The 14,653-nt window shown below is 43.6% G+C and overlaps 1 protein-coding gene across 8 annotated transcripts in view; it reads left to right on the forward strand.

Moving 5' to 3' along the window:
* The window catches only part of LOC126095726 (endophilin-A), a 536,080-nt gene that overhangs the window by 92,540 nt on the left and 428,887 nt on the right, over positions 1-14,653 (forward strand). For 7 of the 8 annotated variants that reach the window (XM_049910480.1, XM_049910484.1, XM_049910487.1 and 4 more), the window contains exon 1: positions 11,532-11,699. The exons of the other annotated variant lie outside the window; for it this stretch is intronic. The gene's annotated coding sequence lies outside the window, so the exon portion shown is untranslated. Of the gene's footprint in view, positions 1-11,531; positions 11,700-14,653 lie in introns of those variants that run through there. 8 annotated transcript variants of the gene reach the window in all.

Raw genomic sequence — 14,653 nt, forward strand, 5'->3', positions numbered from 1 at the left:
GACATCGGCCACAGCATGCCCCGTGTTGTCAGACCTGTATTGTTGCCGGAGATGGTCACATCCCATACTGAGCACATTAACCAGTTGTCGGAATGTATGTGCAAATCCGTTAAGTTGGAAAAAACGATCATTTTTGTCTACCGTTCTGCATATTGCAGTTGCCTACGTTCTGTATTCTTTACTTTGTTCCTGCTCTACTATCACCCGTTTATACTGTTTGTTTTGGAAAAATAAACGCAACCTTGCAAAATTTCCTTTTGTTGCTTTAATTTTGACAACAGTGTATATAATTAAGTTTGTAAGGAACTCGCCGTGCACGAGTCCTATTCGCACATGACCATTTTTTTTCCCAACATAGTCTAATGTCTAAAATTTCGAAGAAATCCGCCGACAACTGCAAAATACAACCGTTGAAGTGTAATAAAGCGTACTGGAGATGGTTTTGAGGGTGGATCTATGCGTTTGTTAAGATAGTTCGAAAGTTGCTCGTCTCTATTCTTTATTATTCTCATTTTGTAGTAAAGTTTTTTGTAGTAAAGTTTCCAAGTTAATGCTACAATTGTTCACCTGTAATCTCACCAGTATAATAAAATATTGCAGCAGTGACCAAAAGTCTTTCCTTGCGAGGATCCAGCAACAGTATTTCTTTGTAGACGACAGCTCCTACAGCAAACGGTCGTAGGGCGCTGCAGACCCTACCTGATACTTCGTTTATAATTATCGAGAACATTAGTGGTTATTATGTCGTTTTTTAGGACACACCTCTAGTTTGTGTTAAATATTCACCGTGCAAATAGAGTCTGCAGCAGTCTGAGTTTTCGCTGACGATGCTGTCGTCTATAAGGGAGTACCGTCGCTGCATAATGGTAAGGAAGTTCTTACTACTGGACATAACAATTGCAACAAAGTGAAAACGGTGTTCAGCAAACTTAAACTTGTACTCATCTGAACCCGCTGCGTCGTATATGTCGTATAATGACGTTATGTATTACGCTATGAGACTAAGGCGCTGCTGTGTTCGTTATATTTTTTATTACAACAGGCCTATTTCGGCGTGATTCCCATCTTTAGGTTATATGTGGACAATACATAATTTGGTACAATATTTCAGATTTTGAAGTAGGTAACTTAACATATTATAGAATTATGCTTTGCTACATACATCAGGTGGTCGTAATATCCATATTATGATGTCGATGCCTCAGTTGCTGTTACTACTGTATAAGGAGTTGTAGTGCGCGAGGTTTACGACATTTTCCCGATGTTGTTTTATTTTTAAACTATGCTTTCAATGGTTATTTTTAATTTCAGAGTAACATGATCTGTTTGTAGATTTTTCTATTCATCTCGTATTTGGGAGGATAGTTTAGTAAAATTTTCTATGTAATGTTTTTGTTTCAAATCGATCTGGTCATTTAGAATTTCTTTGGGGGTAATCTTGTGTGTGTGAATATATTTTGATCTCTTCAAGGATATTTGTTAGTAGTCCTTTTCGTGCAATGAGTAAAACCTCGACAGCCTATTGCATTGCTCACATTAGAGAGAGCGACAGTAAACAAACTTTCTTCTTCTTCCACTTCAAGACAGAACGAAACACAGTGTGTAATAACCTTCTGAGGATAAGAAGAGATTACACAACGGGTTCCTCGTTCAGAAATTGCACCTAAATGTTACTTGCTAACAAGGAGATCGTATTAAGTTTCATGTAAGATGACAAAATATCGTCCAACATAATGTCGGAATTCGACAGCAGCAGGATTGTGGCCAGCTGAGACTGTGGTTATCGTTCTGCAACATTCCTGCTCGCGTTGGTTGGGATACCATACTGTCATGCGAAAATGGAATCAAGGGCCTACGCGACTAGCACCAGAGAGGACACACACATTGTTCGCTCAGACGTGCAGGATTGTACAACCAGATTACGTGCTTTATCAGGAAATTATATCCACGCGCACGTCGTCTCGAACAGCACGGCAGCCATTGTTGCAGCTTCTCTTGACGCAGCAGGCGACACCAGACTGGCAGGCTGTCGTCTTTTAGACTAGTCTCAGTTCTGCGTACATCATCAAAATGGACGCATTCGTCTATGGAGGCTTCAGAGAGAACGAGCGTTGCAGATTGCTTTCGTAATCACCGTAAGAGTCCAGCAGATGATGGGGTGCCATCGAGTATCTCATGCAGTCACCACTGGTCCCCATAACTACTCATTTGGACACCCGGCATTACATTTCTGACGCATTAAAGCCAGTGACTGTGCCCGTACTTCGAGATCCCCGTGACGTTATCTTTCAACAAGATAACGCAGGACCGTATGTTGTCGGTGTTGTTTTGACTTACTTTACTACAGAGGGCATTCTACTGTTGCTTTGGCCAGCATGTTCTCGAGGACTGTCACCCACTGAACACATCTGGTCACGGATTGCTGAGAGACGGGCATGCCACCACACGCTCAGATATAACGATTGATGAATTCTGGCATAGAGTTTAAGCAGCACTGAACGACCTACCATTGTCATCCGAGCTCAGTTCGACTCGACGTCCAGACACTTTGGAGTCGTTGTCGCTGCCAGAGCTGGCAGTCCTGTATGTAAATTTCTCGTCCAGTATACCACCAAATCACTTACAGATTTAACCATGTATTCTTCTTCTTACTGCACATTTACGCACATTAGTAAAGTTTCATTATGTGCTATCCTTCCTTGTGTTGCCGTTTTAATCGCCACCACTTGATTAGCTCTAACTTAGCTTCACGACCCTACATTTTTGTCCGTTAAGAATGATGTGATATGTTCTGTTTGCTAGGAACTCTTCCATCCAATCACAAAGTTTGTCTGATTTTCCGTAATCTCGCATTTTGTTCATTAAGCGACTGTCTAGAATTAATTGAACGCCTTATGGACGTCAGGGGACACGGATCGGCGTGGACGCCGGTATCTTCTGCTTCGTGGACTTAGAGGATGACTAGAGCGAGCTGGGATTCGCACGATCCTTGTTTGCTGGATCCTTATTGATTCCTACAGATTTTCAGTCTCTAGATACGTCATAATTCGCGAATATGAAAAGTATTTCAAAGCTCTAAAAATACTGACGTCGACGATAAGGGGTATAATGTTATGTATGTGTTCGACGACCCTTCGTGAAAAGAGGAATGTCTTCCGCGTTTTCCAATCACTAGAAAAGCTTCCCTCCTGCAGCGACCCACTGTTACTGCAGCTAGAAGAGAATCAGACGCATTCGCGTACTCCATGTGTGATCGTATCTAGGCATCCCATTATGTCCAGTCGCGTTTGCAGCGTTGAGCGATTTCAGTTAATTTTCTGTTCCGCGCTTACTTATTTCGATTCGTGCTACGATTTAGCGGAGGCACCGCGGTACGGTGTTTCTCAGTGAAACAGTTTTGTAAAAAGGCGTTTACTATTTCTGACTTCTCTCCATCAATCTCCGTTTCGATATCATTTCATAGTGTCCGCATAGATATCTACAAATCTGTTTACTGATTTAACATAAGACGAAAACGTCTTAGGGTTCTCTGCCCACTCGATAGGTGAAATTTTACGTAGAACCTCGGAGTCTGTTACAAGTGGTAAGTTAAAATCTGTCCCTGGTACTGTATCATGACGCGGAAACAAACGCGCAACCTTCTCCAAGTTTTTCCTCCAACGTTACGCCATTACTGCTCCTGAGACAGGAGGGTATATGAAAGCATCCGATTACCATGTTTGATCAATCTTTAACACTTATCTTCACCCAAAGTATTTCGCATTCGGAATTTGTACAGACTTCAACAGCTATTACAGTGTTAACACACGCCTCTACCAACGACTTTCGACAACGTGTGATTTCAGCTGTGTGTATATCACTGGGAGAGGGAGGCGGGGGTATTAGAATGAAACAGTTAACGTTTTAGACACGAACTGACACTTGGAAACATTATCAACGGAGGGGGACAAAGATCAAGTCTGGACTCGCATTCATCATGTACACACATACTCAAAAATGGTTCAAATGGCTCTAAGCACTAAGGGACTTAACATCTAAGGTCATCAGTTCCCTAGACTTAGAACTACTTAAACCTAACTAACCTAAGAACAGCACACACATCCATGCCCGAGGCAGGATTCGAACCTGCGACCGTAGCAGCAGCGCGGTTCCGAACTGAAGCGCCTAGAACCGCTCGGCCACAGCGGCCAGCACACACATACTCAGCATGCCATCCCAAGACGCATGGTGGAGCGTACATTGTGTCAGCAAGAGAAGACAGCTGCAGTGGAGCGGTTGCCTCGCGCGTGTACCTCAACGTATAACGTAACGCGGTTTTTCATACGTTTCTATCACAGCGCTCCGGCATTGTCACAGCTGTATAGACAACTATTGTTTTCGCCTGCAGACGTTTGCGCTTCTCAGTTTAACAGAGCTGCCAGCTATAACGGACCAACTCTCGCCGACTCTACTGCAGGCATTCTCTTTCGTTGTTCCAGTCGCGAAATGAATGATAGAAAAAGACAGGCGTTACTCCTAGATATGTAATCGACGTGACTGTGTTAAGCAGCACACTGGTATTGCATTATTCGAAATTATGGGATTGTTTTCCATCATCTGTTTCAAGTTAAGTTTTTCCTGTAAGGGGCAATCAAAAAATTTCCGTCTGAAAGCCGTATAGTCTAGAATGGTATGACAGGCGGTAAAAATCACCGTGCGCTTTGAGCATTCCACAAACGCACCAGGTTCAAGATACCTACGTGTGATAAAACAAGTGAAGACATCGGTAACTGCCTGCTGCATATTCTCGTTCGACAGGAATCTTCAACCCTTAAAAGTCTTTTTTTAAGGGACTGAAAGCGAGATAATCGCATGGATAGAGGTCGGAACTATAGGGCGGTTGCTCGAGTGTCTCACACATGAGTTGGCGCAATTTCTGCGTTGCATTTGCGATATGGGGACGTGGGTTATCTTGAAGCAGCAATCCCCATTGTCACAGTTTTCCTGAGGATTTCACCTAAATTGCACGCCCTAATTAGTCGATTTAAGTCGGGTGATGCTGAGGGAATTTGATTAGGAAATGAGACACTTAAAGTAGTAAAGGAGTTTTGCTATTTGGGGAGCAAAATAACTGATGATGGTCGAAGTAGAGAAGATATAAAATGTAGACTGGCAATGGCAAGGAAAGCGTTTCTGAAGAAGAGAAATTTGTTAACATCGAGTATAGATTTAAGTGTCAGGAAGTCATTTCTGAAAGTATTTGTATGGAGTGTAGCCATGTATGGAAGTGAAACATGGACGATAAATAGTTTAGACAAGAATAGAATAGAAGCTTTCGAAATATGGTGCTACAGAAGAATGCTGAAGATTAGATGGGTAGATCACATAACTGATGAGGAGGTATTGAATAGGATTGGGGAGAAGAGAAGTTTGTGGCACAACTTGACTAGAAGAAGGGATCGGTCGGTAGAACATTTTCTGAGGCATCAAGGGGTCACCAATTTAGTATTGGAGGGCAGCGTGGAGGGTAAAAATCGTAGAGGGAGACCAAGAGATGAATACACTGAGCAGATTCAGAAGGATGTAGGTTGCAGTAGGTACTGGGAGATGAAGAAGCTTGCACAGGATAGAGTAGTATGGAGAGCTGCATCAAACCAATCTCAGGACTGAAGACCACAACAACAACAATTTCTCCAGCGCTGCGCACTGCCCTTCTCCAGTAACAGAGACACCAGTTCCTTGGTGCCAACAAGATGAATAAGGCTGGCTTCCCACATCGACCGACGTCTTGTGTCGAGTCGCGACCAGCACAGAACTTGGCGCACCATTCCACAACGGTGGTTTTCAGCAAGTGTGCTACCCCATCCTTCATTCTCCGACGAATGCCTACCAGTGTTTGTCCTTCGGCAGCCAAGAAAAGGGTCACAACACGTGGTCCAGTTCGAACATATTTGGTGATAACGTCACTATAGTTCACGTTTCCGTATTTACCGCACGCAAGTCGGAAAGACACAACTGTCATACGGCACATATGATACTGCGAGAGGAATTAGCACTGAAAGACGTAAGTAGAAACAAGGCTCTTGGAGTAAACGACGCATAATTGTTGAGATCCTTGGAAGAGCAAGCCACGACGAAACTATTCATCTGATATGAATCACTCAAAATATCGTCAGACTTAAAGAATAATTCAACAGCTCCAGTTCGAAAGAAGGCACGTGATGGCGAATGTGATATTACAAAATACTGACACGTTTTAATTAATGAACAGTTGCAAAAATAGTAGAAGCCTAACTTTGGGATGATCAGATTGGGTTCCGCAGAAATGTAGACACACAAAAAGAGATGCTGTCCCCACGATTGGCCACAAAAGATAGGTTGAAGAAAGGCAAATCTACTTTCATAGTATATATAGACGAAGAGAAACGGTTTCCAATGTTGACTGAAATGAACGTTTTCAAATTATAAAGGCAGGAGACTTAAAACAGAAAGAGCGAAATGCTATTTACAGCTTGTACAGGAGTGGTTGAGAAGGAAAGTGAGAGATGGTTGTAACCTCTTTCGCAGTGTTACTGGAACAGGACGTCGAGAAAGCGGTGAAGAAAGAAAGGAGTAATTTTCAATGGGAATTAAAATTCACAGAGAAGAAGTAAAAACTTAGAGGATGGCATTGTAATTGTGTCACAGAAGGCAAAGGGTTTGGGAAAACAGTTGAACAGAATGGATAATGTCTTAAAAATATTATGCGATGAGCACCAACAAAGGTAAAACAATGGTCCTGGAATGTAGTCGAATTAAATCAGGCAATGCTGAGCGAATTAGGTTTGGAAATAAGACACTAAAAGTAGCAGATGAGTTTTGCTATTTGGGCAGCAAAATAATTGACAATGGCAGAGGTAGAGAGGATATACAGTGCAGGCTGATAGTGCAAGAAAAGCATTTCTGAAAAAGAAAAAAAATTGTTAACAAGGAATAATAAACTTAAGTTTTGAAATGTTCTCTGGCCTTCAGCCGGTAACGTCGTCCTCGTGAAAGTGAAACGTCGACGATAAACTGTAACTTCAGACAAAAAAACATGCAAGCTTTTGAAAAGTAGAGCCATAGACGAATGCCGAAGATTAGATTGACAAGCATGATTACTAATGAGGAGAGAATCGGGGAGGAAATAAATTTATGGCACAATCTGTGTAAAAGAAGGGATCGATTGATCCTGAGGCATCACAGATACGTAATGAAGGGAAGTGCAGTGGGTATGAGTTGTAGAGGAAGGCTACAGTAAGCAGTTCAGATTGATGTAAGCTGCAGTAGTGACACAGAGATGAAGAAGCTTGCGCAGGAGAGACTAGGTTGGAAAGCTCCATCGAACTAATCTTTGGACTCGAGAACACGATAGCAAAATTTTTCCTTCAAGTTTTTATTTGTTACCTGATTGGTCCTTTGATGTGATTATTTTGTAGAAATGCCTAACTTGCTGTGTAACAGTATTCAGCGTCCTTATATTCATGATACAAAGTATACAGATATCAGTTTCAGAAATTTTGTATGTTCGTGCACTGTATGTAACGCAACAAGAGAGGTTTTTCTTTTTTTTTTTCGATCTCTTGCTGATTGTACGATTGCCCGAAGCAGTTTGAAATAAAATAAATAAATAGAAATTACATCCATTGCTGTGTGGAGGTAACATTGAAAAGGACGCAGACAATGTCTTTAGCCGTCCCGTTTCGATTACATTAGATGCACTTTTCGTTCCACAGATCCATAGTGAGAAGACCCTCAGGGATGTAGAACATGCCATAAAACAAGAATAAACAATACATATATACAGAGAAAAAGAGATATGCCTTGCACATATCTCAAGTGAAATGGTTCCCATGGATGGGGAATAAGTCAAAAAATCTTTAAAATATTGTCACGAAACATGTGAATGCACAGTACACTGAGGTACATACGATTCTTGGAGTATTATAACCATGCATCATCAAAGAGAAATATCAGTTGACCACACATACTTGCATTTATCACATTACTGCGTATAAGACTTAGAGACGTAACATTTTACATAATACTCGCATTATCTGATGATAATAATAATAATAATAATAATAATAATAATATAAACACATTAGTCGGTTCTACTAAGAAATTCCTCAGTGGAGCAGGAGATGGGCACCAATAAATCCTTTGGGCTCCTCGTAAGCTGATTTTTTTATTAGTTTGTTAGAGTGTGTGCTATATCTCTAACGAACGCACCGTTAACTGGATGTTAAACCCTAATCTTCGTTCTTAGAATGTTCCCACCTTCTGCTATGAATGAAATATTTTATATATTTATTCATTTTGTTTAACCTGGCGAGTTTGGGGCTGTCGTGCCCTTTCTTACATCTAACCAGGCATACTACATATTTTACATGACATTCAGTGCGGTAAGCATGTTGTAAGTTATATTCGGTACATAAGGGACGATAAAAATGTTTCCGTTCGAAGGTCACACTAACTTCTTTCCCACATGGCGGTTCTTACATTCCCGCATCGGAGCTGCACTGGGTTTGCGTATACAATGCAGCAACGTCCTCAAACGGAAATTTTTGGTAGCTCCTTGTAGAATACAGCATTTCGGAATATAATACTGCAAAAAAAACATTATTTACTTTCGCTTATGAGAAGAACAACAGAAAAGACAGATTTGGGGGAGGTAGATTTAAACTGTGAGAGCTAGCAGTAATGGGCATGAGAGAAAGGATGGAAGGAGGAGCGAAAGAGTTTATAAAACACAGTTAATGGAAGATTTGGAGGGGGGCAATGATGTGACTGAGTAAAGAACAGGGAACTAACATAACTGGCAGAAAATGGTAGCATTGGCTTTACTGTTTCAAGGTTTGAGGTTGGCGAAAGGAAGTGAGTCAAACCCTTCTCAAAAGCAACAGGGCATCGAAATGTGCGCACAGTGCAGTGCAGCAACAGAGGAGGAGTTCGCGAATGTTTTTGTTTTATGGATGAAGACAGCAAGGACACTAGATAACTGACACCTTGTGTTTCGATTATGTTGATGCGGCAGCTATAAGTAGCTGCCACTCTAATGCGAAGCACTGGGGTGTATGGTTCTCAAGGAACCATCCTAATTCGGCGTATGAAGTAGTGACGTAGATGTTGAAGACATGACACTCACAAGCATTCATGCCTTGTTCTAACCTACTGGCGTTCTGACTCCTCGTGTATGATTACGTCACAGTAGTGGAGGTTCGGCAGAACGAACGATTGCGCAAGGTCACGTATCACATCCGGTGGAAATATGTTACGACACTTTTAGGGGACACAGACACAAGCGGTAGTCTTCCAGCACTTGGCAATAGTATTTTGTGCGCAGTTCAGGCGCTCACCCAAAGTTACGCCCAAGTCCTTCAGCGTTTTCTAATACGGTACTGAAATATCATCTAGGAGAGGTCCACGTTCAGTTTTTGCTCCCATCTTACCACTGAGAACAGATTATCATTTACCACTGAGAACAGATTATCATTTACCTCGACGACAGCTGTATCGATATCTTATTTAGTCATTTAGTTAGTTTCTACGCCTCCGTGGATCATTTACAAAATGATTTCAGACATAAGCTCTCAGATCAAGAAATTAAGTCACCCCAGTGCGCACACATACACACGAATCGTTAAACCTTTATGGATGGCACAACGATTGAATAACGTGCTGAACTGCGCGCGCACTGCCTCTGCGTGAGCATAAGGCAGTAAGCGATTAGTGAGATATTTGTTTCGCGCAGACATTGTACTTAAACATGGATAAATGTAAGAACTTGATAAAGTGGCAAAAAGCGGCAATCGTGTTTGGCCGTGGCCATGGTGTGTGAAGTTGCTGGATTTGTTGGCGTTTCGTGGCGTACTGTTCAACATGCCTGCAAGCAGTGGTGTAACACACGTGGCCACGAAACACGAAGTCAGAATTGGGGTCGGAAAAAGATTCTGAGAGGGACCAGAGATGCAATAAACAGTTTGTGAATCAAACATGCCAAATCCGATTAACGATGACTGACCCTGCGTAACTGCAGGACAAGGCTCAAGCGATAGCGATATCGTTGTGGTATTTTATGCCCCCATGGTTACTCTACAAGGTCGCACTACTGCCAACGATTATAGACCATTTTGGCTTATTATGTTCATCCATTGTGGTGCAATGTTTGTTCCCCAGTGGTGGTGCTGTGTCCCAAAACTACAGGGATCGTGTTCACACAGCTCACATCGTTTTGGAGGGAAGTGTGTCGCTATCATCGTTAACCTGAACTTAGCACAATTTTGCAGCAAGAATGGTGTAAAATTCCCCTTGAAAAGCGCAAAGGACCTTTATCTATCCATTCAGAGAAGAGTGGAAGCTGTTTTTAATGCTAACGGTATTCCTACATCTTACGAGGAGACATGATAATGTGTTGTGTTTTTGGTGTTTCCACTTCTTTTCCACCCCCTGTATGTTTCTATAAACGGCATTGTCTGCTACACACTGATGACGGCACTCTTAGGGACATAGCACGATGATGATATTAAAGTATGGCAATTGTGTAAAGCTAGAGGTCATAGGCAAAGAAACGATATTTACAGGATAGCCCCGACGTATTACAATTGACATACAAGGAAAACAAACGGTCTTCTTCTTTCTTTCTTCTTTATCGTCGCCTTGTCCCACGTCACGTAGGGTCAGCGTTGCTCTTCTGGATTCTCCTCCTCCATAGTACTCTATCCATTGCCTCTAACTTCTTTCATCCTTTCTCCCTTAGGTCCCCGGATATCTTATCCTTCCACCTCTCCTTCTCGCTCCTTCAATCTTTATATCTTCAATTCTGTTTCCGATATACTCTTCCCCTTTTCTCTGTAGGTGTCCGTACCACCTTAGTCTGCTCTCTTGTATCTTTTTCCCCATGGGTCCCACTTTCACAGCTCCTCTAACAAATTCATTTCTAATCCTGTCGTTCCTTGTTACGCCACACATCCACCTCAGCATTCTCATTTCCTCCACTCCCATCTTCCTTTTCTGGGCTACTGTAGTTGGCCATGTCTCTGCCCCGTATATCATAGCAGGCCTTACCACCGACAAACGTTGCTTGACAATATTGTATTCTCGCAGACGCGTGTCGCCTTTTTTCACTATAATCCATCACCAGTGCGATTTTCAATTTCGAAATGTGCAGACCAGGCTCAAAATGAGATCATTGAAACATTAGTACTGAAGGCAAAATAAGCTGAATGAACATCGATTTGTTGTATTTCCCGTCAGGAGATGTTTGATCAGACAGATTTTTTAACGAAAGTCCTGGCGGAGTCTCCAGACAGGAATAAAACGCTGTTAGACGGGAGTGTCCCATGGCACGTGTGTCGGGCGGTCCATTACCCGCGAGCCGTCAGTGCAGCGACCCGCCGCCGTCCTGTTCTCCTCTAGGGGGTGGCCGGTAGTTCGCGCGCCCGCCGCGGGGCACGGGGGCGGCAGCGTCGCGGTGCGGCCGACGTCTGGCGCCGGAGCCCCGTCGCGGCCGCGCCAGTTCTGCACGACCTCGCGAGCCGTAGACACGACCCGGCGCGTCGGTGCCCGCCCCGGCCAGTGTTGGCGCCATGTCGAGCAGCTGTCCCGCGCACATCTAGTCAGCCAACCAGTCCAGCCGCCACAAAACCTGGTCAGCGTTCCGCCGCCTGCAACTCGAGCCGGTTACCGACTGCTTACCAAACGTAAGTGATGCTGCCAAATCTGGAGTCTTGGTAAACAGTTTTCTGTAGAACCTCGTCTCGAATATCGGCGGAAATGTGTGCCTCCTGGGGCTCACGGTCGCCCGTAGCAGAATTTTCATTCTCAGAGTAGAGCAACTTCTGAGGGCTAGTGAGGCTACAAGCGCCAAATAGCAGATGGGCACTTTCGATCTGTGGCGAAACAATGATCGCCATCAGAGATTCTGCACAGGCGCTCTGGAGCCGCTGACCCATTTCTGGAACAGCATGACCTACATTCGATGGGGGATCGTTGCGCTATCTGGTATTGAAAGCTCAGATTCTGACATCGCTAATATTCTCTCTCTCTCTCTCTCTCTCTCTCTCTCTCTCTCTCTCTCTATCCCCTCCTCCACCCCTCCCCGCCCTCCTCCCCCTCCCTCTCCATCACCCTTTCCCCGTGTGTGTGTGTGTGTGTGTGTGTGTGTGTGTGTATGTGTGTGTGTGTGTGTGTGTGTGTCTGTCAGTCAGAGGCTCCTCACCGTGCTTTCTGCGCTGGTACATTTTCACACAGAGCTGAGAAAGTGGGCCAGACAAAATTCATTCAGTGTAAAATGTGTAACTGAATGTAAAGAACCAGTTAGTATCCCATTCACGGACTACGGATTTTCACATACATTTCTAGCGTTGATAGCGATAAGCTGGGCTTTCATGGGGGCGCGAAACGCGTATTTTACAAAGGTTTTTCCACCAAAGGCAGTGTTGTAACTAGATGCAGTGGAGGTTGATGTACCACGAAAATTCACCCCACGCACGTCGTCTCCTACATTTTTTCAAAAATCATGGGCTGGATATGTTTTGCGAGCCTGAGACTCATCTTTGTCAGTCTCACAGATAATTTGTCGCTGAACAAACATAGTAACACTATTCAATACTTTAATGGTTTTTAACGATTTGCTAAATTCCTTCAGACAATTCGCCATTTGGATTTAGGATACACTAGTGAAATGCCAGTCTTCGTATGTGCCAAAACAAAAATCACCACCTTGAGACCTCAATACATCATTGTGCACTCCAAGAACTCTTGTGCGAATCTTACACGAAATGGGTGATTGCCTTGGTTAGCAATACAATTCTTGATGCTTTTTCCTGGAGTGTCTTTGAGCGGTGTGGCCCCGTGGTCAGTCTGTCTCTAACGGCCTCATCGTCGACGTGTTGTTAGATCTAACTTCTTCTTCTTGTGCATCTACTTCTTCGCCCCCTGCAATTCTCTATTTTTTTCCCTTCACAATTTAGAAACCGCACATGTCACATCCGAATCAAGGTTAGAGAAGCAAAAAATTTCTTCCTGGCACTTTATAATACAGAGCTCGTTTTGTCGTCGCTACCTTACTTTACTAGCTTGACTGTAATCTGCACATAATTTCCCGTAGCTAAACGCTGTCAGGCACAGCTCGCTTCGAAATGGCTCCAGATAGCATATATTACTTTCCTTTAGATTTCTTTTTCGGTATCTTGTAACCGATCACAGACAATAGATTGTTACAAAAAAGTGTTTCTTAATATGTCCGTCATAAACGTAAGTCATTGCTCCCCAGAGTAATTGTAAGTTATTGGTTTTGTTATATACTGTATTCATGATAATATTAGTTGCATTTTGACAAATGAATGTTTTCCCCTGTCAGTTAATTTATGTCAGTGACAGTCAGTTTTGAGGGAAGATTACGATTTAAGCAATTTTTACGAAGTCGCAGTATTTTTAGTAGGAAACTGGTGTTTCACGTTGACAGGGCCTCCTCCGAATTACACGCCACCATCTTGGCTCTGGACCAGCTCGCTTGCTGACCAAGAGCCGAAGGAAGATCGCCGAGGGGGCCAAGCCGCATTGCGCTGCTGGCCACACCACTTGGAATCTCCTTGATCGCGTAGTTGCAATCGCCTTTATTATGGTTCAAATGGCTTTGAGCACTATGGGAATTAACCTCTGAGGTCATCAGTCCCCTAGAACTTAGAACCACTTAAACCTAAGTAACCTAAGGACATCACACACATCCATGGCCGAGGAAGGATTCGAACCTGCGACCGTAGAGGTTTCGCGGTGCCAGACTGAAGCGCCTATAACCGCTCGTCCACCGCGGCCGGCACCTTTATTATCCTTTCGCCTAACACTACACAGTTATCCCCCCGCCCCCCCTCTTTTTGTCTGACTCCACTACAAAAATGTTTGAACTGTGAGCCGAGTAGAATGTGCTCACATTTAGTTTCTAGCAGTAATCGGTTCCTATTGGGTAATGTGAAGAAAGTGCTGATCCCAGAATTCAGCAGTCATTCTTATAATCTATGGATTTTGTACTCTGCCTGCAGCATGCATGACTCTTTTTTCTCCAACCATCAATATCTTAATTCGTGTTACTTTTATTATTTCTCGTAGAAATCCTGCTAAATTGGGGCCTATTCACCACGCGTTGCAACGCCGTCATTGTCTTTTTGCAGCTATATCCGAACATGACACTTTTCCATTGCTCGATACCTGTAAACCATGCAGCTTCCTTTTCTATTCCTTATTGTATTCCCGCCTGACATACCAAGAGTCCGCCGCCTTAGCTGAGCGGTGCCGGCACGGTAGCTCTTCGTGTTCGGTCAGAGGATTAGCCGCCCTCTGTAATTGAAAAAAACTGAGCGACCGGATCAACGATGAACTTGAACGGGCGTCATGAGACGTCCGACTGGAAGAAATGCAACGAACAATAACGAACAAAATGAGATTAAAAATGAAGTGGGCAGCGCGTCACACTGTCATGCAGCGGGCCTTGGTTCGATTCCCGGCCGGGGCAGAGATTTTGTCCGCTCAGGGACTGAGTGATGAGTTTTCTTGAACGTCACTTCATCATCATCGACACACAAGTCGCTCATTGTGGCGTCAACTGAAAAGACTTGCAACGCGCCGGCCAAATGTCCCAGGTGGGGACTCTCAGTTA

The sequence above is a fragment of the Schistocerca cancellata genome, chromosome 8 (assembly GCF_023864275.1).
Source record: "Schistocerca cancellata isolate TAMUIC-IGC-003103 chromosome 8, iqSchCanc2.1, whole genome shotgun sequence".
NCBI lineage: Eukaryota > Metazoa > Arthropoda > Insecta > Orthoptera > Acrididae > Schistocerca > Schistocerca cancellata.